Source organism: Ranitomeya imitator, chromosome 3 (assembly GCF_032444005.1).
Source record: "Ranitomeya imitator isolate aRanImi1 chromosome 3, aRanImi1.pri, whole genome shotgun sequence".
Classification (NCBI taxonomy): domain Eukaryota; kingdom Metazoa; phylum Chordata; class Amphibia; order Anura; family Dendrobatidae; genus Ranitomeya; species Ranitomeya imitator.
In genome coordinates, this window is record NC_091284.1 from 627,115,425 (window position 1) to 627,143,031 (window position 27,607).

A 27,607-nucleotide genomic window follows, 5' to 3' on the forward strand; every position below is an offset into this window, starting at 1 on the left:
TTGTTCTAAGACAAAACATATATATATATTTTCATCTTTTACATTTTTACATTTACAAAAAGAAGAATGAGCATATGCAAAGTTTTGGCACCCTGCATGTTTATTGCCTAAAACACCCACTTTTGTAAGTATCACAGCTGTGTCAAGTGTCTTTTAATTCATGTTCGACAGATTTTAATCCATTCTTACTAGGACAATTCTTCCAGGTCTGTGAGATTCATGGGTAGTCTTGCATACACTGCTATCTTGAGGTCTAATCAGCGATTTTCAACAATGTACAGATCAGGGGACTATGAGGGCCATTTTAAAACATTTGCTTGCACCTTAGTCTTTTGTGTATTTTGACTTGTTTAAGATAATTGTCTATTTGCAGAAGCCATCTTCTTTTCAACTTCACCTTTTTTACAGATGGTACTATGTTTACATCAAAAATTTGCTGAAATTTCTCTGAATCCATTCTTCTCTCTGCCCATGAATCGTCCCCCATGCCATTGGCTGCATCACAACCCCAGAGAATAAATTATCCACTCCCATGCTTATTGGTTGGCGAGATGTTCTTTTCTTAAAATTCTGTGTCTTTTTTCTCTACATATACCTTTGAGCAATGTGGACAAAGAGGTCTATTTTAACCTTATTAGTCCACAGGATTTGTTTCCAAAATGCTTCAGGCTTTTTTAGATGTTCTTTTATACTTATAAAGATGAACTTTATTGAGAAGTTTTCTTCAGATGTCTCTTCAATGAAGACCATATTTGTGCAGGTGTCTCTAAATAGCAGAATAATGTACCACAACTCCAGAGTCTGCTAAATCTTTTTGAAGGTCTTTTGCAGTCAAGCGGTTGTTCTGATTTGCCTTGCTAACAATCTTATGAGCAGCTCACACTAAAATTTTGCTTGATCTTCCAGACCTTTTCTTGACCTCAACTGTTCCTCTTAACTGGAATTTCCTAATTATATTTTGAACTGAGTAAAGGGTAAATATGAAACTTTTTTCTATCTTATAGCCTTCTCCTGCTTTGCGGGCCTCCACCATTTTCATTTTCAGAGCTCTAGGCAGCTGCTTAGAAGAACCCATGACTGTTGTTTTTTGGCACAAGGTTAGAGGAGACTGTTTTTTATAAAGCTGGAAATTTGCATCACTTGGCCTTTCCTAATGATGATAGTGTACAAGTCATACCCTGATTAGGCTAATTAAGGTCTGAAACCTCAGTAAAAGTTATCTGAGCACACAAATCTCCAAGGGTACCCAAACTTTTGCAACAGCTCATTTTTCATTTTGAAATTTTTAAAATATAAAAGATGAAAATATATGTTTTTTGCCTAAAATACAAAGTAAAGGTTTCATCTTTAACGTTAGGCCTTTTATAGATCTGTTTATCTTCAACTTGTTTAACTGCATGTCATTTGTGCACATGCATTTCCAATAAAGCATTGAACCAAGGAAAATGGAATGCTGACTTTCTCTGCTGTTATACTTACAAAATTATTGCTCTTATCATCCTTGTCTGCTATAATATTCTGAAATTATTTTTTGTGTTATTTTAATTGCTCTGCTCAATAAAGAAATAAGAAAAATATGCCAGAAAAAAATCCATAAGAAAACACTGTACAACTCTTTTAAAATGCATTGCCTAGAAAAACTATTCATACCCCAAGAACTTTTCCACATTTTTATTGTTACGTCCACTATCTTAAATGTATTTGATTGGCATTTTATGTGTCATACCAACACAAAATAGCAAGAAATTGTGAAGTGTAAAATGTTAGGTGTTGAGTTCCCGTCGCTGCACAGGGGAAATCACAAACTATGTCCTCTGCTGTCTCCCTTTCTTCCCCAGCCACAGATTAGCCTGCTAAGCAGATATGTCAGTCCCAGCGTCTTGCTCAGGCTGATGCTGAGCATCTGATTAATACTGCCATCCTGGGCTCAGCTATTGTAACCAGCATTAATCAGTGGTGAGCAGACGATCCAGGGACTAAGGGTACCGTCACACAGTGGCACTTTGATCGCTAGGACGGCACGATCCATGACGTTCCAGCGATATCGTTACGATCTCGCTGTGTCTGACGCGCTACTGCGATCAGGGACCCCGCTGAGAATCGTACGTCGTAGCAGATCGTCTGAAACTTTATTTCGTCGCTGGATCTCCCGCTGACATCGCTGAATCGGCGTGTGTGACGCCGATTCAGCGATGTCTTCACTGGTAACCAGGGTAAACATCGGGTTACTAAGCGCAGGGCCGCACTTAGTAACCCGATGTTTCCCTGGTTACCAGCGTAAACGTAAAAAAAACAAACACTACATATTTACCTTCAGCTGTCTGTCCCCGGTGCTGTGCTTCTCTGCACTCCTCCTGCATCCTGTGTCAGCGCCGGCCAGCCAGAAAGCACAGCGGTGACGTCACCGCTCTGCTTTCCGGCTGACCGGCGCTGACAGTGCAGAGGAAAGCAGAGCGTCGGAGGACAGACAGAATGTAAGTATGTAATGTTTGTTTTTTTACGTTTACGCTGGTAACCAGGGTAAACATCAGGTTACTAAGCGCGGCCCTGCGCTTAGTAACCCGATGTTTACCCTGGTTACCAGGGGACTTCGGGATCGTTGGTCACTGGAGAGCTGTCTGTGTGACAGCTCTCCAGCGACCACACAGCGATGCTGCAGCGATTGACATCATTGTCGTATCGCTGCAGCGTTGTTTCAGTGTGACGGTACCCTTAGTCCTACTTTTTGTTAATTGAGCATGATGGTGGGTTGACCTCTCATTGGAGGTTGAGGTCACATGCTTAGGTCCTGGAACAGTCCTGATTGGACCACTAGGAAGGTTACAGAAGGACGCAGCTATAAAAGGTTTTCATGGCCGCTCAGCCATGCGCTTGTGTAAATCTAAATCGTGGATGTGTGGATGTGTGTATGCAATCTGATGAAAGCTCCTATTTGATCCACTTCCCTAGCATTGTTGTCTGAGTGTGGGTGATTGGAGCTAACTAGTGCCAGATTTTGCCATCCAACACAAGGAACAACAGTACTGGGTCTAAAGAAGCATCTGTCAGAGTGGTGCAGCGAGCAAATAGTGTGCTTTCCTGGCCCAAGTTTAGGGTGATTAGTGGCGTCCACCAGAGTGGCACTGTATGCACATAGTGCTGTAAATCTTTAGTTTAGTTTCTCTCTGGCACACAGTTGTGGTGTCGGAAGCTAGTGAGTCTAGAGGGTCTCTAACCCTGTATTCTTGGGGCAGGGTCCTGTGACCAAAACACTAGCATTCACTCTGCGGTTTTGTGGCCCTGTGATGCAATAGGGGTCACCCCCTACATACTGGGGGAAGTTAACCTTCGTGTGTTCACGTTATACCACCATATACTGTTTGTCACTACTAAACAGCAGGTGTCATCTCTGCATAGTGGACCCTGGGCTGTGAGCGCACCTTATATCCTCTTTAATATTATTTTGTGCATTCCACCAGCCCTAACATAAAGTAAATGATACATGATTTTCCAATTATTTAAAAATATTTTGAATTGAGAGTCCTCAGTGGTTGTTATTTTTCTATCTACTGGCTAACACGGTACCAAGATATATATCTTTCCTGTATCTAATTATTTAAAAAATTGTAATCTGAAAATGTGACATGCATATGTGTTCAGTTTCCTGTAGTCTGATAGCCCTAAATAAAATCCTGAGTAATTGCATCCAGAAGTGACAAAATCAGTAAATTGGGTCCACCTGTGTATAATTTATTCTCATTAAAACTACAGCTGTTCTGTGAAGGCCTCAGAGGTTTTTTAAGAACATTAGGGATCAAATACCATAATGAAAAGGGACACACCAGAAAGGTTCGGGATAAAACTGTTGAGGAGAATAAAGCAGGGTTATGATATTAAAAGATAGCCTAAGGTCTGAACATTTCATGGAGAATTGTTCAATCCACCATTCAAAAGTAGAAGAGCACAACTGCAAACCTACCAAGAAATGGCCATCCACCTAAACTGACATCTCAAGCACTAATTTGAGAAGCAGCAATAGAAAGTTGTGTTTACTGTTTGCAAAAAGCCATAAAAGGAATGCAGCTAGCATGTGGAAGAAGGTGCCCTGATCAAATGAGATCAAAGTAGAACTTTTTGGGCTAAATTCAAAATGCTTTGTCTGGTGGAAAACTAGCACCTCACATCATTTTGAAAACACCATCCCCACAATTAAACAAGGTAATGCCAGTATGATGCTGGTTGGTGCAATCGGTGTAATTTAATACCAACAAGTACAGGTATTAACATTTATATGCAAACATGGAAAGGAAAAATGCCAGCTCTCTGATGAATAGAAGAAGTCTGGAACTCCGTCCTGATGAGACATAATGGGATTTCACAAGAAAAGAAAAAATAGTTCCAGCTTCTGATAAAATCATGAAATTTTAATCCAACATGTTTAAAATGGAGGTAACTCCTGGGACAACACCATAGCACTTGTGAGGTAAGCGACGCGTTTCAACTGACACAGCGGTCTTTGTCACAGCTGATCTACTTAGTGATTTATCCGGTATAAGAAGAATCAAAAATCAATGAAATGGTGAGAAATTCTCACATGAGGACCTTCTGGTCATGTGAGAATTTCTCACTATTTCATTGTTATTTGATTCATGTTGGATTAAAATTTCATGATTATATCAGAAGCTGGAACTATTTTTTCTTTTCTTGTGAAATTAACATTTATACACATATTCCTCTATAGGATTTTGCCGCATGCGCACACCGTACTGACAGCCGCAGTATGAGATGTCTATTTCCGGTATGCGCTTCTCGATGCGCGTGCGCCACACCTGTCGGCATTTGGGGGCATTGTTATTTAAACCCAGGGGACACAACACACGCTACTCCCCTTCTTGAAGAAGCACTTACGCGAAACGCGCGTGAAGGGGTCGCAGCAGGAGGACCTTACTGACATTGCTCACTATGGGTGAGTGATAGCATTCTATTGGGGCATGTAGGGGTAGTGGGGATTTGCCCTTTTGGGCAGTGTTTACAGGAATCTATGTGTACAACCTATATTGTCTATCCACTAGGATCTTACCATCCCCCTATACCCTTTTTTTTTAGGATTTGCTCTATTTACCCTCCTATATTTTCACTATTGGTCCTTATCTCCTGCTGTCCTGGCAGGTTCCTTGTATTCATCCTCTCTTTTGTGTTCTGCCTTTTGATTTGGCTGCTATTGTTGATAATTTTAAGTGTATTAATAAAATGATTGTTTTATCTTTTCATTCCGTTGGTGTTTATTGTACTCCATGTTCTCTAGTATTTAATATTCCTCTATAAGATGTAAAAGAAAACAAGTTAAAGGGAACTTGTCATATGATTCATGCTGCCCGAACCATGAACAACATGAATCAGAGTCTTGCTCCATCATTACAAATGTCTATATTTTACTCAGAAAAGCTGCAGGATTTCGAAGAAAGCATACTTTGAAGAGCGAGCTGGAAACCGAGATGATTAGTCCCTGAATAGACCCCCACCAACTTTTCCTTTTCTAACTCTAATTAACTGAGAGGTCTTTCTTTCTTAACACATAGGCCCCATTTTATTAGTTTTAATTAAATTTCTTGTGTAAAATTGTATGAAATGTTGCAAGATGTTTATGTTTTGTAGCTGCACAAAGATTTTGCAACTTTTGATATTTTTTATGGCAGTCTTGTCCAGGTCTGCCAAGTACTGTCTGTGGAGCAAAAAGGATGCATGATGCACTAAATTCAATGAGGTGTGCATCTCTTCATGCATTTTGTGCAGCATATTCTAGAGCACTCTTCATTATGATTAATGTTGTGTACACCAGCTTTGATGAAGTGGAGCTAAAGAGGTGTTACTGAATCATGTCTATAGTCCAGTTGCATGAATCAGGTATAAAATAAAATGATAAACCAAAAGTTTATTACTTTTGCTCCATAGTTTGCTTCCTTTGTTTAATGATAGTTTACTATTGAAAGGAATCTATCAGTAGGATAATTCCTCCTAAGTCGAATATATGGGCATGTAGGTCATAGGAAGCTTTCTTGCTATCCAATGTCTTATTCCAGAAATATTAATGTTTTTCTTATATGTAAATGAGCTGTTCCAGGCTATGTAAATGAGCTTTCTATGCTCTGGGGCAGATGCATTGTATCTGCCTCCAAGGCGTATTTTATATAAAGGCGGTATTACCAGTGTGATGGGAAATGCTCCCTGATCTCCTGATCTCACTGCAGAGCAGTGTGTGATTATAAGGGCTCATACTAATCTGCGATGAAAACAGACAAGTGCAATTCTATAAAAAAAATCGGATTGCACTCTGAACAATGTTAAGCTATGAGTCACAGCTAATCTGCAATTATTTCTCAGGTGAAATCAGACTGAGAAAATAATTGCAGCATGCTGACATCAGCACAAGCGCCGTGGGAAAAGTTCTAATGGTGCTCACGCTGACGTTAATAAGTTTAACTGTTCAGTGGCTGTGAATTCTCAAGACATTTCTGATGGCACCGCGAGCGTGAGAACTTTCTCATGCTCATGGTGACCTCAGTGAGGAGAAAGGAGTTCACCTTCACACATTGAGCTGAGTAAACATACACAGCTCAGTGTCTCTGCTGGATGGCAAGCATCATGCAACAATGCAGCTTGCCATCCAGATGAAGCAGAGCTAGACATGTCGCGGGACAAATGGATTATTATCTTCTCGGCGAACAGGAATATTGTTTATTATTTTATTTCTATTACAGGGGAGATTAGCTTCAGTGGATTGGGCGATGACATGAGTATGGTTTAATTTAGATTCATTGAATTACTCTGTGTCGTACTTTTGACTAAATAACTTTATTCTGGGTGTATTTTATACAATATCACTATGGGGTTAGTAATGGGGATGTCTGATAGACGCCTCTTCATTACTTACCTTTGTGCTTGATGTCATCTGACAATACAAAGGTGACATCAATGACCTCAACTCTCAACCCCACTTGCCACTGCACCATATCTGTGCCAGATTTGGGGCATCTTATGGATGCAACTATTCTGGGCCTGCTAAGAGCTGATAGTTTTAGCCTGATATGGCACCAATATCCATGGCCCCTTCCTTGCCTATTAACATCAGCCTGCATCTTTCTGTCTAGCCTTTGCTGGTTATCAATTATGGGGGGACTCTGTATCTTTTTTATGTCCCCCATTTTAATAACCAGCTAAGGCTAACTATACAGCTGAAAGCTGATATTAATGGCCTGGGAATTTCCATGGGTATTACCCCCCTTCCCAGACTATAAATATCAGCCTCTAGACATCAGCTTTCACTCTGCTGGTTATGAAAATTACGTGGAAGCCGACACAATTTTTTCTCAGAAAAATAATCATTTATTAATTAAACGCATGCACAGTACTAAAGCTGCATGTGCACTGTACCTGTACTAATTAAATATGCCATTGACATCTTTATACTGTATGTATTTTACATCTATATATCTATCTATTCTACTATGCGGCAGATGACTCGCCAACTTTCCATAGATCTATCTATACTATATATATATATATATATATATATATACTATATATATATATACATGTATATATATATATATATATATATATATATATATACATGTATATATATATTATTTCCCTGGAAAACTATGTGTAAATTACATAGAGATTTGCTTATATAAAAGCTTGTGTAAGAATTGCTTTACAATTGAATAACATTCACATGTAAGTCAGATACTGGGTGTTAAAATTGGATTCTACTTACATGAAAATGTCATGAAACTTGCTGAACACTTGTCAGATTTTCAGGACTGAAATTGGACCTTTTTTTCATGGTGATGGGTACAAGCCCTAACTGACACATCTGCAGGTTCCGCTCAGTACTCCAGCTTACATCTGTCAGGCAACCAATTTTGCATTATTGTTACTATTCAAATCAACAGAGCTTGGAAAACTGCCAAAAATGTGTTTGCAGGATGACAAAGTTCAGTTTTGAACTGATTATTCTCTCTTTCTTTCAAAATAATCTCTGAAGGAATATTTTCATGTGGATCAATGTCCACCCCGTAGCCTGAAGAGCTCATTTACATTGCCTGGGACAGCTCATTTACCTATAAGAAAAATGTTAATTTCTCTAGAATAAAACATCAGGTCAGAGATATCAAGCTCTCATTTTATTCAGCTTTTCATGACCCTCCCATATAGATGGCTTTGGAGGGTTGATTGTACTGACATATTCGTTATAAATGTTCTACTGTGATTCCTTTGTAGATTTGAGAAAATATCTGGGTCAGTTGGACCAGCTTGATAGGTTTGTCCGAGGAATGTAAGAGTGAAGCAAATGCTGATTGACTTCAGTGCTTGCATGACATAATGTTACATAAGCCCTGGGAGACCCAGTGCTGACAGTGTAGTGGACAATGCCTTTAATATTGCAATTATGTATTTGATTACACCACTCTTGCCACCTTCTAAAGTATTTATTTGGAAAACACAGACTTAATGCTCAACTAAATGCTTCACTGGAATTGTACATTGCACTATGCACTTCAGTTTGACCCTGTACTGAATATACCTTATAAAGGGGTAAATACTCTGTCTTACCATTTGTAATGTGTAAAGATATATAAATTTCCTTCTCACTCCCAATAGGGGTGGTCCTTTTGACCTTTCTCATTCTCGGGTCCTCTACCAGAGGCCTGGGAGTTTGAGGGTCCTGCACAGGATCTTAGTTGTTCCCAGCATTGCGATCTCTGGACAGAGAGTTCAGATGTTGCTCCCGTGATCTAGTGTAGCCGTTATTATTTTTATTATTATTATTATTATCATCCAAAGTTAGGGGTCACTACTCCAAGTGCTCCTATCACCACTGGAATCACTGTTGCCTTCAACTTCCACATCTTCTCCAGTTCTCCTTTGAGGCTCTAGCATTTCTCCAGCTTCTCATATTCCTTCTTTCTTGCTTTGGATTTTCTAACCAATGAACATTCCTCCTGAGCAGTTGTCTTGCGGTGTCTGCCGGAGCTGGGCTTGTCAAACACGTCTCCAGTCTCTTCAAATCTTTTTTTAATTCTTTGTACTTGATGCTGAGAAACATTAAAGGTGCCAGCCACCTCTGCAGTGGATCTGGTCTTCAGCCTCATGATAATCCAGGCATTGGTCACAGGGTGGATTTTTGGCATGTTGTCAGAGCTCAAGTTGCAGTTGAAATGAAGGTCTGGGGTGCTGGGTTTCTTTTTATACACACACAAATTAACCGATCATTTACTGAGCACAGGTGAGGATGGAAACTAGGATTAGGTGCATTATATGGCAAGGCGACAAAACTTTTGTCTTGCCAAAATCTGACCATTCTGTGTCCATTAAGTGATCAATATTTCTGCATTGATGCCAATTTATTTTCTTAACCTAAACCACATTTTGGAGGGTTTCAGCTTTCAAAAGAATAATTTATACAACCAATGGATGAATTTAACGTCAGGTTATAAGCTTTTATTTACATAACATTGATAAGCGACAAAACTTTTGTCAGGGAGTGTACAGTAGAGCATTATCTGTGTTATTAATTGGGAACAGAGAACATCTATGCTCCAAGTAGAGAGAATGTTCAGCAATCCTTTAGTTGCTCCAACAAAAATCTTTTTTCCTCCACTACATATAAACTTGGAATTGATTAAAAACTTTGTGAAAGCCAAAGCAAAAGTCACAAGGGTTCCAGTACATTTCACAGAAATCTGCCAACATTTTGCCAGCAAAACTGAAGGAAGGGGTATTTGTTCGTGCTCAGAACAGAGAGCTTATGAGTGATGATGTGTTTGAAAGAACTCTAAATGATTAAGAATTGAGTTCTTAGAAAAGCTTCAAGTGGATCTGTGAAAACTTCTTAGGAAAACAAACATTTCCAGAATATGTTGAAGGTGTTGAGTAACTGCTAAAGGCATACCGGTGTCTTGGATGTGGCATGTCTCTGAAAATCACAACCTTACTGGTGCAAAAAGACCAAAAATCAGAGTTTAATCCAATTAAGAAATATCTTTATTGTATATTACTCAATCAATAATAAAATCTAGACATGACTGGACACCAAGTCAAGAGGACCAGGCCCACACATACAAAATACTAGCCATAAATAGAAATGGTATAACCTCCCATAGCATCCTGCCACACAAGGTATTAGGTATAGATCCTTATAGTAATCAGGGCATATGGATACAGAGATCCATAGAAGGAATAAACTGCTATATTGCTAAGTTAAGCCATATCAAGGTGCGAGTGCATAAGTTAGATTTGGTACATAACCGTAAAGTAGTATGGCAACTAATTATAAGGAGGAATAGGATATACCTTACCAGTACAGAAGGCTGATGTGCAGGTGCAGCCCGGTCCCCGTCGCCCCAACGCACGTTTCGTTTTGACTTCCTTAGGAGGTGTGCGGTAGGGAGGAGGTCCCTGCTATTTAAAGGTGGCCAGACCAATCAGAGCACGCTGTACAATCAGGTGTCCATGCTCAAACACAGGAGGCCGGCACCTTGGTTAATGAAAGCGGATGTAAGTCCTGTGTTTGCGGCGCATGCGCCATCTCGATGGCGTCCTTGGGGATAATCACTAGGGCGGCAGGGAGACGTGAACACCAGCCGCCGTCATGGAGACGGCGCGCATGTGACACGTCACTGTTGCCGCCCACATGAAGATCCAGAGCCAGGGAGACGACGCATGCACACCGGGATATCCAGTGCCGCACCAAAGGATAGGATACATTAAAGAAAACCCATGGGAATCCCAGAGAACAAGCGGTGGATGGTACAAGACAGGAAATAGCGTGCATGCTGTCAGAAATCTGACGAATAAAAACATTAGTGTAAATATAATACTAGATTAAAGCCTATGTACGTGCAAATATAGAACAATAAAAAAGGACATAGAGTGCTAGATACTGTGAAAAATGCACAAAATATAACATCATTTATAACACCATATACACATATAAATATACAGCGATAATAACATATATAAAGTGCTAATGCTACTGGAGATGCACAGAATGCACACATTGATTATAAAAAATACATATATATGTGCAAAAGTGGAGCAATATTACGATATATAGGGTGCTAATACTGTCAAAATTGAATTATAACAGCAAACAAATATAAGTGCAAATATATCACACAACTGTCAAAATTACATAAAAATTACATATTAGTGACTAGTGTCAATATAATTTGATATATAAAATATAAAATATAAAAATCCGCCGCAAGGAAGTATATGCCAGACTTGTCTATAAGTTCAAAAGATTGTCCTCCAAGCAATTTTCACAAAGGAATGCATAGTGGTCGGTCACATAATTCAAGCTCAAATCCATATATATGTGGATGAAGAGAAACTGAAAATCACAAAAAACATAAATTAAAAACAATTAAAAGAGAAACAGAAAGCCACCCTCTAAAAAACGTGTTCTTAGCATAATACCTATAAGAATTAACCAAACACAAAGTTCTCATTTAATCCAACTGGGGTGAGATGGTAAATCCACCGACTCTCTACCCTGGCTAAACCTTTGAATAGATCACCGCCCCGTGGACCCAAAGACACTTGGTCAATGGCCTTGATAACCAATTTTCAGGCATTACATTGGTGATATTGGAGAAAGTGGCGGGGTAACATTTTTAATGAATCTACATCTTTTGTGGTCTTCGCTTTCTCAATATCTCGAACGTGTTCCCTAGTTCTTATTTTTAATTCGCGGGTGGTCATCCCAATGTAGATTTTGTTACATGGACATTGGGCATAATACACAACCCCTTTAGAAGCACAAGTGAGATGATGCCAAATCTTAAACTTTCTGTTGCCTTGGGAATTAACAAATTCCTTGCATTTAACATGATTTTGGCATCCCTTACAAAAAGTACAGGGAAAAAATCCAACAGTGAGTTTCCTCGCGATACTATTATCCCTATCAGTCGGGGAGTAGTGACTTCTTACCAAGAGATCCTGCAGAATGTCCGATCTCTTTGCTGTAATCAATGGTTTTTCTGGCAATATATTCTTCAAAATCACATCAGATCTTAAAATAGCCCAATGCTTAGAAATAATGTCAGTGAAAGCCTTCCACTGACAATTAAAGGGAGTAATCAGTCTCACCTGTGTATCTTCTTTCTTAGATGTTGTTTGATATACAAGTTTGTTACGGGATTTTTGACACGCTCTTTTATAGCAACGTCGGATTTGTCTGTGGCTATAGCCCCGATCTCTAAAAAGATTATATAAATCACATGCTTGGTGATCGTACTTTTCCTGAGTTGAACAAATTCTTTTGGCCCTTATATGTTGGCCAATAGGAATCCCATCAATGGTGGACTGCCGGTGAGAAGAGCTTGCGTGCAGTAGTGTGTTTGTCGCTGTTGGTTTCCGGTAGACATCTGTTTCTATCAACCCCTGGGAAGAAACACAAATATCTAAGTCTAGGAAATTGATCTTTCAACCATATGTAAATGTCAATTTGATGTTGAGTTCATTCCCATTCAATGTGGAAATGAACTGATGTAGTTGTTCCACTGTACCTTCCCAAACAAAAAATACGTCATCAATATAGCGAATCCAGTGGTGCACCTTGTCAAGGTGCACCACTGAATTGCTATGAAAAATGTCCCTCTCCCAGGCGCCCAAAAATAAATTAGCATAGGATGGGGCACAGGCGGCCCACATGGCGGTCCCCTGGAGCTGGAGATAAATCTGATTGTAAAAAATAAAACAGATGTCTGTCAAAATAAAACGCAAAAGTTCAATGATGAACTCACACGTGGGTTTATCCATATCCCCACTGTATATTATTTTCGCTGTATATTTATATGTGTATATGGTGTTACAAATGATGTTATATTTTGTATATTTTGTGTATTTTTCACAGTATCTAGCACTCTATGTCCTTTTTTATTGTTCTATATTTGCACGTACATAGGCTTTAACCCCTTTACCCCCAAGGGTGGTTTGCACGTTAATGACCAGGCCAATTTTTACAATTCTGACCACTGTCCCTTTATGAGGTTATAACTCTGGAACGCTTCAATGGATCCTGGTGATTCTGACATTGTTTTCTCGTGACATATTATACTTCATGACAATGGTAAAAATTCTTTGATAGTACCTGTGTTTATTTGTGAAAAAAACGGAAATTTGGCGAAAATTATGAAAATTTCGCAATTTTCCAAATTTGAATTTTTATGCAATTAAATCACAGAGATATGTCACACAAAATACTTAATAAGTAACATTTCCCACATGTCTACTTTACATCAGCACAATTTTGGAACCAAAATTTTTTTTTGTTAGGGAGTTATAAGAGTTAAAAGTTGACCAGCAATTTCTCATTTCTACAACACCATTTTATTTTAGGGACCACATCTCATTTGAAGTCATTTTGAGGGGTCTATATGATAGAAAATACCCAAGTGTGACACCATTCTAAAAACTACACCCCTCAAGGTGCTCAAAACCATATTCAAGAAGTTTATTAACCCTTCTGGTGCTTCATAGGAATTTTTTGAATGTTTAAATAAAAATGAACATTTAACTTTTTTTCACAAAAAATTTAATTCAGCTCCAATTTATTTTATTTTACCAAGGGTAACAGGAGAAAATGGACCCCAAACATTGTTGTACAATTTGTCCTGAGTATGCCAATACCCCACATGTGGGGGTAAACCACTGTTTGGGCGCATGGCAGAGCTCGGAAGCGAAGGAGTGCCATTTGACTTTTCAATGCAAAATTGACTGGAATTGAGATGGGACGCCATGTTTCGTTTGGAGAGCCCCTGATGTGGCTAAACATTGAAACCCCCCACAAGTGACACCATTTTGGAAAGTAGACCCCCTAAGGAACTTATCTAGAGGTGTGGTGAGCACTTTGACCCAACAAGTGCTTCACAGAAGTTTATAATGTAGAACCGTAAAAATACAAAATCATATTTTTTCACAAAAATTATCTTTTCGCCCCCAATTTTTTATTTTCCCAAGGGTAAGAGAAGAAATTGGACCCCAAAAGTTGTTGTACAATTTGTCCTGAGTACGCTGATAGCCCATATGTGGGGGTAAACCACTGTTTGGGCGGATGGGAGAGCTCGGAAGGGAAGGAGCGCCGTTTGACTTTTCAATGCAAAATTGACAGGAATTAAGATGGGACGTCATGTTGCGTTTGAAGAGCCACTGATGTGCTTAAACATTGAAACCCCCCACAAGTGACACCATTTTGGAAAGTAGACCCCCTAAGGAACTTATCTAGAGGTGTGGTGAGCACTTTGACCCACCAAGTGCTTCACAGAAGTTTATAATGTAGAACAGTAAAAATAAAAAATCATATTTTTTCACAAAAATTATCTTTTTGCCCCCAATTTTTTATTTTCCCAAGGGTAAGAGAAGAAATTGGACCCCAAAAGTTGTTGTACAATTTGTCCTGAGTACGCTGATACCCCATATGTGGGGGTAAACCACTGTTTGGGCGGATGGGAGAGCTCGGAAGGGAAGGAGCGCCGTTTGACTTTTCAAAGCAAAATTGACAGGAATTGAGATGGGACGCCGTGTTGCGTTTGAAGAGCCACTGATGTGCCTAAACATTGAAACCCCCCACAAATGACACCATTTTGGAAAGTAGACCCCCTAAGGAACTTATCTAGAGGTGTGGTGAGCACTTTGACCCACCAAGTGCTTCACAGAAGTTTATAATGCAGAGCCGTAAAAATAAAACAAAATTTTTTTCCCACAAAAATTATTTTTTTAGCCCCCAGTTTTGTATTTTCCTGAGGGTAACAGGAGAAATTGGACCCCAAAATTTGTTGCCCAATTTGTCCTGAGTGCGATGATACACCATATGTGGGGGGAACCACTGTTTGGGCACATGGGAGGGCTCAGAAGGGAAGGAGTGCCATTTGAATGCAGACTTAGATGGAATGGTCTGCAGGTGTCACATTGCGTTTGCAGAGCCCCTAATGTACCTAAACAGTAGAAACCCCCCACAAGTGACACCATTTTGGAAAGTAGACCCCCTTAGGAACTTATCTAGATGTGTGCTGAGCGCTTTGACCCACCAAGGGCTTCACAGAAGTTTATAATGGAGAGCCGTAAAAATAAAACAAAAATTTTTTCCCACAAAAATTATTTTTTAGCCCCCAGTTTTGTATTTTCCCGAGGGTAACAGGAGAAATTCGACCACACAATTTGTTGTCCAATTTGTCCTGAGTGCACTGATACCCCATATGTGGGGGGGAACCACTGTTTGGGCGCATGGGAGGGCTCGGAAGGGAAGGAGCTCCATTTGGAATGAGGACTTAGATGGAATGGTCTGCAGGTGTCACATTGCATTTGCAGAGCCCCTAATGTACCTAAACAGTAGAAACCTCACACAAATGACACCATTTTGGAAACTAGACCCCCTAAGGAACTCATCTAGATGTGTTGTGATAGCTTTGAACCCCCAAGTGTTTCACTACAGTTTGTAACGCAGAGCCGTGAAAATTAAAAAAAAAAATCTTTCCCCCCAAAATTATTTTTTAGCCCCCAGTTTTGTATTTTCCCGAGGGTAAGAGGAGAAATTCGACCCCACAATTTGTTGTCCAATTTGTCCTGAGTACGCTGATACCCCGTATGTTGGGGGAAACCACCGTTTGAGCGCATGGCAGAGCTCTGAAGGGAAGGAGCGCCATTTGGAATGCAGACTTAGATGGAATGGTCTGCAGACGTCACATTGCGTTTGCAGAACCCCTAATGTACCTAAACAGTAGAAACCCCCCCACAAGTGACCCCATATTGGAAACTAGACCCCCCAGGGAACTAATCTAGATGTGTTGTGAGAACTTTGAACCCCCAAGTGTTTCACTACAGTTTATAACGCAGAGCCGTGAAAATAAAAAATCTTTTTTTTTCCCACAAAAAATATGTTTTAGCCCCAAGTTTTGTATTTTACCAAGGGTAACAGGAGAAATTGGACCGCAAAAGTTGTTGTCCTATTTGTCCTGAGTACGCTGATACCCCATATGTTGGGGTAAACCCCTGTTTGGGCACACGGGAGAGCTCGGAAGGGAAGAAGCACTGTTTTACTTTTTCAACGCAGAATTGGCTGGAATTGAGATCGGACGCCATGTCGCGTTTGGAGAGCCCCTGATGTGCCTAAACAGTGGAAACCCCCCAATTATAACTGAAACCCTAATCCAAACACATCCCTAACCCTAATCCCAACAGTAACCCTAACCACACCTCTAACCCTGACACACCCCTAACCCTAATCCCAACCCTATTCCCAACCGTAAATGTAATCTAAACCCTAACTGTAACTTTAGCCCCAACCCAAACTGTAGCCCTAGCCCTAACCCTAGCCCTAACCCTAATCCTAACCCTAGCCCTAACCCTAGCCCTAACCCTAGCCCTAACCCTAGCCCTAACCTTAGCCCTAGCCCTAACCCTAGCCCTAACCCTAACCCTAGCCCTAACCCTAGCCCTAACCCTAGCCCTAACCCTAACCCTAGCCCTAACCCTAACCCTAACCCTAACCCTAACCCTAGCCCTAGCCCTAGCCCTAACCCTAGCCCTAACCCTAGCCCTAACTCTAACCCTAGCCCTAATGGGAAAATGGAAATAAATACATTTTTTTAATTTTTCCCTAACTAAGGGGGTGATGAAGGGGGGTTTGATTTACTTTTATAGCGGGTTTTTTAGCGGATTTTTATGATTGGCAGCCGTCACACACTGAAAGACGCTTTTTATTGCAAAAAATATTTTTTGCGTTACCACATTTTGAGAGCTATAATTTTTCTATATTTTGGTCCACAGAGTCATTTGAGGTCTAGTTTTTTGCGGGACAAGTTGACGTTTTTATTGGTAACATTTTCGGGCATATGACATTTTTTGATCGCTTTTTATTCCGATTTTTGTGAGGCAGAATGACCAAAAACCAGCTATTCATGAATTTCTTTTGGGGGAGGCGTTTATACCGTTCCGCGTTTGGTAAAATTGATAAAGCAGTTTTATTCTTCGGGTCAGTACGATTACAGCGACACCTCATTTATATCATTTTTTTATGTTTTGGCGCTTTTATACGATAAAAACTATTTTATAGAAAAAATAATTATTTTGGCATCGCTTTATTGTCAGGACTATAACTTTTTTATTGTTTTGCTGATGATGGTGTATGGTGGCTCGTTTTTTGCGGGATAAGATGGCGTTTTCAGCGGTACCATGGTTACTTATTTCTGTCTTTTTGATCGCGTGTTATTCCACTTTTTGTTCGGCGGTATGATAATAAAGCGTTGTTTTTTGCCTCGTTTTTTTTTTTTTTTTCTTACGGTGTTTACTGAAGGGGTTAACTAGTGGGCCAGTTTTATAGGTCGGGCCGTTACGGACGCGGCGATACTAAATATGTGTACTTTTATTGTTTTTTTTTATTATTTAGATAAAGAAATGTATTTATGGGAATAATATTTTTTTTTTTTCATTATTTTGGAATATTTTTTTTTATTTTTTTTTACACATTTGAAATTTTTTTTTTACTTTTTTACTTTGTCCCAGGGGGGGACATCACAGATCAGTGATCTGACAGTTTGCACAGCACTCTGTCAGATCACTGATCTGACATGCAGCGCTGCAGCCTTCACAGTGCCTGCTCTAAGCAGGCTTCTGTGAAGCCACCTCCCTCCCTGCAGGACCCGGATCCGCGGCCATCTTGGATCCGGGGCTGGAGGGAGCAGGGAGGGAGGTAAGACCCTCGCAGCAACGCGATCACATCGCGTTGCTCCGGGGGTCTCAGGGAAGCCCGCAGGGAGCCCCCTCCCTGCGCGATGCTTCCCTGCACCGCCGGCACATCGCGATCATCTTTGATCGCGGTGTGCCGGGGGTTAATGTGTCGGGGGCGGTCCGTGACCGCTCCTGGCACATAGTGCCGGATGTCAGCTGCGATAAACAGCTGACACCCGGCCGCGATCGGCGGCGCTCCCCCCGTGAGCGCCGCCGATCGCGCTGGACGTACTATCCCGTCCATGGTCATAGGGGCCCACCCCACATGGACGGGATAGTACGTCCGATGTCAGAAAGGGGTTAATCTAGTATTTATATTTACACTAGTGTTTTTATTCGTCAGATTTCTGACAGCATGCACACTATTTCCTGTCTTGTACCATCCACCGCTTGTTCTCTGGGATTCCCATGGGTTTTCTTTAATGTATCCAGTCCTTTGGTGCGGCACTGGATATCCCGGTGTGCATGCGTCGTCTCCCTGGCTCCGGATCTTTATGTGGGTGGCAACAGTGACGTGTCACACGTGCTGCGTCTCCATGACAGCGGCTGGTGTTCACGTTTCCCTGCCGATCCCAAGGACGCCATTGAGATGGCGCATGCGCCGCAAACACAGGACTTACATCCGCTTTCATTAACCAGGTGCTGGCCTCCTGTGTGTGAGCACGGACACCTGATTGTACAGCATGCTCTGATTGGTCTGGCCACATTTAAATAGCAGGGACCTCCTCATTAACGCACGCCTCCTGAGGAAGTCAAAACAAAACGTGCGTTGGGGCGGCGGGGACCGGGCTTCACCTGCACATAAGCCTTCTGTACTGGTAAGGTATATCCTATTACTCCTTATAATTAGTTGCCATACTACTTTACGGTTATGTACCAAATCTATCTTATGCACTCGCACTTTGATATGGCTTAACTTAGCAATATAGCAGTTTATTCCATCTATGGATCTCTGTATCCATATGCCATGATTACTATCAGGATCTATACCTAATACCTTGTGTGGCAGGATGCTATAGGAGGTTATACCATTTGTATTTATGGCTAGTATTGTGTATGTGTGGGCCTGGTCCTCTTGACGTGGTGTCCAGTCATGTCTAGATTTTATTATTGATTGTGTAATATACAATAATGATATTTATTAATTGGATTAAACTCTGATTTTTGGTCTTTTTGCACCAATAAGGTTGCGTTATTCAGTTTGTTATGAGTTAAAATTCTTATATGTTATTCTGGGAGTTTTCTGAGTGTTAATATACTTGTTTTGCTGCTTTTTGAACAGAAGTTTGTTGTCCCACTGATCACTATGGATCATAAAGCCAGGGAGAGATCCTGGCAGGATGGTGTAGGTGACATCTTTAAATCTAGGACGGCTGGCACCTCTAAAGGATACCATGAATAATAACTTTAATGATATAGCCAAACAATATCGCAATTTATTGCACAAAAAAATTCGGGTGTGGTGGACTCGTGCCTCTCTGCAGAAATATTACACATGTAAGATCATTCCATGAGGTTTACGTGTTCAAATCTATCCCACTTTTGAACTTGGTGATGAGGCTTTGAATGACAAATGGGCAGAGTTAGCTACTTCCTGCTCACTGAAGTTTATTGAAATTGTTAATGAAAAAAATACATGGATTTTAGATGAGCTGGACTCTCAAATAAATTCAATACAGACTCAGATGAACCATGATTTTTCCAAAGAACAAATGGATCAGCTTTCAATTGAGATTACTAGAGATATGGAGAAATGGGAAAAGGATGTGTGTGAGTTCAAAATTAAGAAATACGAACGTGATCTTAGTGATTACGATACAAAAAGGATTTTCAAATGGCAATATCACAAGGAAAAACATGATCTCCCATTCAGGAGTGCTTCCATCTCCTCTATTTCCTCATCTTTGTCAAGTCAGACCTCTAGACAAGATGATGATATCACCAGACCATTTAGGATGAATACTAAGTTTGGGGGAAGATGAAACAATCATGCATCATCTGGGAGAGAACAAAGAAAAAGAAAGGATCAATCACAGGTAATTAATTTATCTGATCATAATTTAACCCCTCTACAGGAAGATATCCTTCAATGTGGTCTCACTTTCTCTCCCGCTAAACCATTAGATTCCTTCACGGCGTTGAAAGACGTACATTTATTTGCGTGAAAATTGATTCTGAAAAGATATTATGAGAGAGCCCCCTCTAATTGCCAATCAGAATTATCAGATGATCAACAATTGGTGGCTATCTTAGAATCCCTATTGGAGGAACGGGAAGTGACTCCGGTGAGTAATTTTCCCATTCATTTACTGGGAAAATCCAAGAAATTTCCAGCACTGAGTACTTGTCCTGCAGTGGATGTGTTTGTCAAAATGGTTTCCGGTGACATCGAGCGACTTTGTTCCAATGGGAGTTGTGGCATTAATGTGGCGGAAGATAGGGCCATTAAAGAAATGATACAATGGTCTGATGTGACAATCAAACAGGCCAATAAAGACGGGAACGTTGTTGTTTGGCCGAATTCTCAGTATGAAAGACAAGCCTACAAATTGCTTTCTGAGAAAACATGCTACAAAAAACTCCCGTGTAACCCGACGATGGATTTTCAAAAAGATTTTGATATCATGGCACGTGCCTTTGACCAACGGATTATCCCCAAAAAATTAATGGACTCTGTTGTCTCAATGAAACCCAGGTTTCCAACCTTTTACCTCATCCCCAAAGTCCATAAGGACCCCCTTAACCCTCCAGGGAGGCCAATTGTCTCGGGAATGAGGGTATTTGTGAATTGGCCTGCCAGATAATTGACTTCTATCTGAAACCTATCGTGAGTACATTACCCTCATACATCAGGGACACCACTGCTGCCTTACGCAGTTTTGATGGCCTCCACGTTCAGGATGATATGATTCTGGTTACGGCCGATATAGAAAGCCTATACACCTCCATACGTCATGTTTACGGGATTCGGGCGGTCTCCTGGTTCCTTGGTGCTGGGGATATGGATAAACCCACGTGTGTTAGGAGTCGAGTTTCCTCTGCTGCACAGGGGGAATCTCGATCCGTCTCTGCTGCGGTCTCCCATTCTTCTCCAGCCGCAGTGGAGTCTGCTCAGCAGGGACGTCGATCCCAGCGTCTCGCTCAGTCTGACTCTGTGCGAAGAGTTACTGCTGCTTTTCCTGCTTCTGCCATTGAAGCCAGTGCTGGGCAGCGGCGAGTGGACGTTTCTGGATCTAAGTCCTGCTTTTCTCTGTCTGAGCATGCCCAGGACAGGATCTCCCGTTGGAGATCGAGGGTCACATGCTCAGGTACTGCAGCACATCCCATTGGTCCTTTTGGCAGGTCCTGAAAGGGCAAAACTTCTGTAGCTGTTTCCTGTGCTGCAGCTATGTAAACTGCGCATGACCGCACGGCCATGCGCTAGTATTGTCTTGTAAATATGTGTGTGTTGTGAGTGAAAGTCGCTCTTTAAATAACCCTCCCTATTGAATGATTGTTCGCGGAAGGTGTATGTTTGCTATCTAGCGCCCGACTTATCCAACAGCACGTAACACACATTACAGCTACCAGTTGCTGTGTCCGCCTGTACGGTGCTGTGCGCTTGCTCTGCGCTTTCCTGACCCAAGCCTGGGTGGTTAGTGGCGTCCGTCAGTGCGGCACCGCACGCACTCTTGTGCCTTTATATTATTATTTAGTTTCCTTACACACCCAGTTGCGGAGTTGTGCCAGCAAGTGTCTAATCGGACTTCAATCCTAGTTGGGGTTGAGTTCGCTGACTTCTTGCTCGCGCTCTATGTGCGGTACCGCGATCCTGTGACGCAACAGGATCGCTTCCTTCACGCAGGGTGCAGTTAACCCGTGCGTGTATACTTATAGTACCGCCATATAGTCCGTCTTACTAGCAGCAGGGTTTTTACCCGCACGGTGGACCTCGGACTGCGAACGCACCTAGTTCCATTTCATCTTGTACTTGGTGTGTTTCGCCAGTCCTTAACATAATACTAGCGCCAAGGTCTGGCTAGTAAATGATGGACGATCAGCGTTCACAGCGGTACATCCAGCAGCTGGAGGGAAGGTTGGCGGCTCTTGAGCGTTCAACCTCAGCAGTGGATGTCACTGCTGTCGCTGTTCAGGCTGCTAGTGTTGCTGCGGCCACCTTGTCCACTGCCGCTCCTGTCCCGACTCTAACTCACCTCCCGCTTCCAGAGAAATTCTCTGGTGACAGTAAGTCTTGTAGGGGTTTCGTGAGTCAGTGCTCTATCCATCTCGAGCTTCTGGCCTCTCGTTTCCCTACAGAGCGGGCTATGGTGGGATTTATAGTGTCTCTTCTATCGGACAGGGCGTTGCAGTGGGCTACGCCGCTATGGGAGCACTCTGAAACAGGTCTTTTTAGGACCTCATGTCACCCATGATACGGCGCTCCAATTGTTGGCATTGACTCAGGGCTCGTCCTTGGTCAGTCATTTTGCCATCCACTTCCGCACCTTAGCATCTGAGCTGGAGTGGTCGGATAAAGCCCTCATTCCAATATTTTGGAGGGGGCTGGCTGACCATGTTAAGGACGCCCTGGCCACTAGGGAGATTCCCACCACACTGGAGGAATTAATAACTCTATCCACTCGTATTGATCTCCGTTTTCACGAGCGGAGGTTAGAGCGAGCCCAGTGTAGGCAGAGGTTTCGGCTGGCTCCCACCTTCGCCAAACCTTTGGAATCTCCAGACCAGGCTCCTGAGCCCCATGAGCCTGTGGTAGAGTCACGAGCGGGATCTAAGTCCCGGACCGCTCGTGCACTCCAGATTTGTCATCTTTGCCAACAGACAGGACATCTTGCCTCCAGATGTCTCCAGCGGTCGAGGAAACGTCAGCGTCTAGTGGTAGTTGGTGGAGGTGCACTAGACACGGCGACGTTTGCCTCCAAATTGTCCTTTAAGGGGACAATAACATTGGGCTCATCCTCTCACTCGGTAGAACTCTGCGTGGATTCTGGGGCGGAGGGCAATTTTATATCTTCAGCCTTCGCCCAACGTCACGCAATTCCTCTGGTCATGCTATCTCAACCAGTAACGGTACGAGTGGTGAATGGGTCGACACTGCCCGCACAGATTACACATCAAACTATCCCTTTTGCTCTGTCCATGTCACCATCTCATGAGGAGATTATATCTCTACTCGTCATTCCTGAGGGAATTGATGAGGTTCTCTTGGGGATACCTTGGTTACGGTACCACTCTCCTCACATCGAGTGGTCCTCAGGCAGAATTCTGGGATGGGGTGAATCTTGTGGGAACAGGTGTCATCGAGAGTGCGTTCAGGTTGCTACTACAGAGGTACCCGCAGATCTTTCCTCTCTCCCCAAGCAATATTGGTCTTATGCAGACGTGTTCTCCAAAAAGGCAGCGGAGACCCTTCCGCCCCATCGCCCCTATGACTGTCCTATTGATCTCTTGCCTGGTGCTGAGCCTCCCCGGGGTCGAGTCTATCCATTATCTCTCCCGGAAACGGAGGCAATGTCTCAGTACATTCAAGAGAATCTGGCAAGAGGGTTCATCAGGAAGTCAGTGTCACCTGCTGGGGCAGGGTTCTTTTTCGTGCAGAAGAAGAATGGAGAACTACGTCCATGCATAGACTACAGGGGTCTTAATGCTATCACAGTTAAGAACAAGTACCCTTTGCCTTTGATATCTGAGCTTTTCGATAGGCTTCGGGGAGCTAGAGTGTTTACTAAACTAGATCTGCGGGGTGCTTATAACCTGATTCTCATCCGTGAGGGGGAAGAATGGAAAACGGCATTTAACACCAGAGATGGGCACTATGAGTATCTGGTGATGCCCTTCAGGCTCTGTAATGCACCTGCCGTTTTCCAAGACTTTGTCAACGACATCTTCCGGGATATGCTTTCCACCTCGGTTGTAGTCTATCTGGATGATATTCTCATCTTTTCTCCAGATATTGACTCCCACCGGAGAGATGTTGGCAGAGTCTTCGACCTCCTACGGGCAAACTCTCTTTATGCGAAGTTGGAGAAGTGTATGTTTGAGCAGGAGTCCTTACCTTTCCTGGGCTATATCATCTCCGCCCAGGGATTGGCTATGGATCCTGCCAAACTACAGGCTGTGATGGACTGGCAAGAGCCCCATTCTCTTAAAGCGGTGCAGCGCTTTATGGGGTTCATAAACTATTACCGCCAGTTCATTCCCCACTTCTCAACTCTGGTAGCTCCCTTGGTAGCCCTCACCAAGAAGGGAGCGAATCCCAAATTGTGGTCGGAAGAGGTCTCCAAGGCCTTCACTTCTATTAAGTCCCACTTTGCTAGCGCTCCCATCTTACATCGTCCCGATGTGGATAAGCCATTCCTAATGGAGGTGGATGCCTCATCCGTTGGTGCTGGAGCAGTCCTCTATCAAAAGGATGCTCAAGGTCGGAAGCATCCATGCTTCTTCTTCTCTAAGACCTTCACGCCAGCGGAGAGAAACTACTCCATCGGGGACAGGGAGTTGCTAGCAATGAAGTTGGCCTTTTCGTAGTGGAGACACCTTCTGGAAGGTGCGCGGTTTCCCTTCCAAGTTTACACGGACCACAAAAATTTGGTCTATTTGCAATCAGCCCAGCGGCTAAATTCTCACCAGGCCAGATGGTCCCTGTTCTTCTCCCGGTTCCACTTTTACCTTCATTATCTCGCCGGGGAGAAGAATATCCGTGCTGACGCTCTCTCTCGCTCCCTTATGTCAACTGAGGAGGAGGAAGAGGAGCCTCGGCTTATTGTCCCTTCCGAGAGCCTGAGAACCGTAGCGCCAGTTTCGCTAGAGTCTGTGCCTCCGGGCAAGACTTTTGTGCCCATTAATTTGCGACCGGAGGTTCTCTCTTGGGCTCATTCGTCCAGGGTGGGTGGACACTTTGGGACAAAGAGGACATCGGAGCTACTGGCGAGGACGTACTGGTGGCCACATATGGTCCGGGATGTCAGGGATTATATTTTGGTGTGTGTCTCCTGCACCAAAAATAAATCTCCGTGTCAAAGGCCAGCTGGGTTGCTCTATCCCTTGCCGGTGGCAGATAGGCCCTGGGAGATGGTCGGGATGGACTTTGGTGTGGGTTTACCCAAGTCTCGCGGCTGTACCATCATTTGGGTCATCACCGATCATTTCTCAAAAATGGTGCATTTGGTGCCGCTACCACGGTTACCTTCTGCACGGGCCTTGGCAGCGTTGTTTATCATCCCGAGACGAATGGGTTGGTAGAGAGGGCCAACCAGACCTTGGTCACATACCTGCGACATTTTGTTTCAGCCAGGCAGGATGACTGGGCATCCTTGCTATCATGGGCAGAGTTTGCACTGAACAACGCCGTAGCTGACTCCACTGGACAAACCCCATTCCTCCTCAACTATGGTCAGCATCCACGGGTACCTGTGCCTATGCCCGTGTCTTCCGCCGACTCCAGGGTGGCAGACTGGGCTGTGGAGGCACGGGATATTTGGGATCGCACTCAGGATGCCATTCGGGCCTCTAAGGAGAGAATGAGGTCCTCCGCCGATGCTCATCGGCGCCCCGCTCCGACCTTTGCTCCTGGCGACTTGGTGTGGCTCTCCGCCCGTAACATCGGGCTGCGAGTTGAGTCCACTAAATTTGCTCCTCGCTACTTGGGCCCATTCAAGGTCCTCGAGCAGGTTAATCCTGTGGTCTATCGTTTGGCCCTTCCGCCACGCCTGGGTATCACCGACACCTTTCATGTGTCCCTCTTGAAACCCGTGTATATGTCCCGGTTTTCCGAGTCATCTGCTGGGACATCGGGTTCATCTACGGACGATTATGGGGTGAACGCTATTTTGGGGTTCAAGGTGGTACGTGGCAAAAAATTTTATTTGGTAGACTGGAAGGGTTATGGCCCCAAGGACAGGTCCTGGGAGCCTGTTGAGCACATTCGGGCCCCGCAGCTCATTGCTGCCTTCGAACGTAGCGAGGCCCAAGGAGGGGGGGGCCCTAGGAGGGGGGGTAATGTTAGGAGTCGAGTTTCCTCTGCTGCACAGGGGGAATCTCGATCCGTCTCCGCTGCGGTCTCCCATTCTTCTCCAGCCGCAGTGGAGTCTGCTCAGCAGGGACGTCGATCCCAGCGTCTCGCTCAGTCTGACTCTGTGCGAAGAGTTACTGCTGCTTTTCCTGCTTCTGCCATTGAAGCCAGTGCTGGGCAGCGGCGAGTGGACGTTTCTGGATCTAAGTCCTGCTTTTCTCTGTCTGAGCATGCCCAGGACAGGATCTCCCGTTGGAGATCGAGGGTCACATGCTCAGGTACTGCAGCACATCCCATTGGTCCTTTTGGCAGGTCCTGAAAGGGCAAAACTTCTGTAGCTGTTTCCTGTGCTGCAGCTATATAAACTGCGCATGACCGCACGGCCATGCGCTAGTATTGTCTTGTAAATATGTGTGTGTTGTGAGTGAAAGTCGCTCTTTAAATAACCCTCCCTATTGAATGATTGTTCGCGGAAGGTGTATGTTTGCTATCTAGCGCCCGACTTATCCAACAGCACGTAACACACATTACAGCTACCAGTTGCTGTGTCCGCCTGTACGGCGCCGTGCGCTTGCTCTGCGCTTTCCTGACCCAAGCCTGGGTGGTTAGTGGCGTCCGTCAGTGCGGCACTGCACGCACTCTTGTGCCTTTATATTATTATTTAGTTTCCTTACACACCCAGTTGCGGTGTTGTGCCAGCAAGTGTCTAATCGGACTTCAATCCTAGTTGGGGTTGAGTTCGCTGACTTCTTGCTCGCGCTCTATGTGCGGTACCTAGATCCTGTGACGCAACAGGATCGCTTCCTTCACGCAGGGTGAAGTTAACCCGTGCGTGTATACTTATAGTATAGCCATATAGTCCGTCTTACTAGCAGCAGGGTTTTTACCTGCACGGTGGACCTCCGACTGCGAATGCACCTAGTTCCATTTCATCTTGTACTTGGTGTGTTCTGCCAGTCCTTAACAACGTGTGAGTTCATTATTGAATTTTTGCATTTTATTTTGACACACAACTGTTTTATTTTTCACAATCAGATTTATCTCCCGCTCCAGGGGACTGCCATGGGGGCCGCCTGTGCCCCGTCCTATGCTAATGTATTTTTGGGCACCTGGGAGAGGGACATTTTTCTTAGCAATCCAGTGGTGCACATTGACAAGGTGCCCACTGGATTCACTATATTGATAACGTATTTTTTGTTTGTGAAGTTACAGTGGAACAACTACATCAGTTCATTTCCACATTAAATGGGAATGAACTCAACATCAAACTGACATTTACATATGGTAGAAAGATCAATTTCCTAGACTTAGATATTTGTGTTTCTTCCCAGGGGTTGATAGAAACAGATGTTTACCGGAAACCAACAGCGACAAACACACTACTGCACGCAAGCTCTTCTCACCGGCAGTCCACCATTGATAGGATTCCTATTGGCCCACATCTAAGGGTCAAAAGAATTTGTTCAACTCAGGAAAAGTACTATCAGCAAGCATGTGATTTATATCATCGCTTTAGAGATCGGGGCTATAGCCACAGACAAATCCGACGTGGCTATAAAAGAGCGTGTCAAAAATCCCATAACGAACTTTTATATCAAACAACATATAAGAAAGAAGATACACAGGTGAGACTGATTACTCCCTTTAATTGTCAGTGGAAGGCTTTCACTGACATTATTTCTAAGCATTGGGCTATTTTAAGATCTGATGTGATTTTGAAGAATATATTGCTAGAAAAACCATTGATTACAGCAAAGAGATTGGACAATCTGCTGGATCTCTTGGTAAGAAGTCACTACTCCACAACTGATAGGGATAATAGTATCG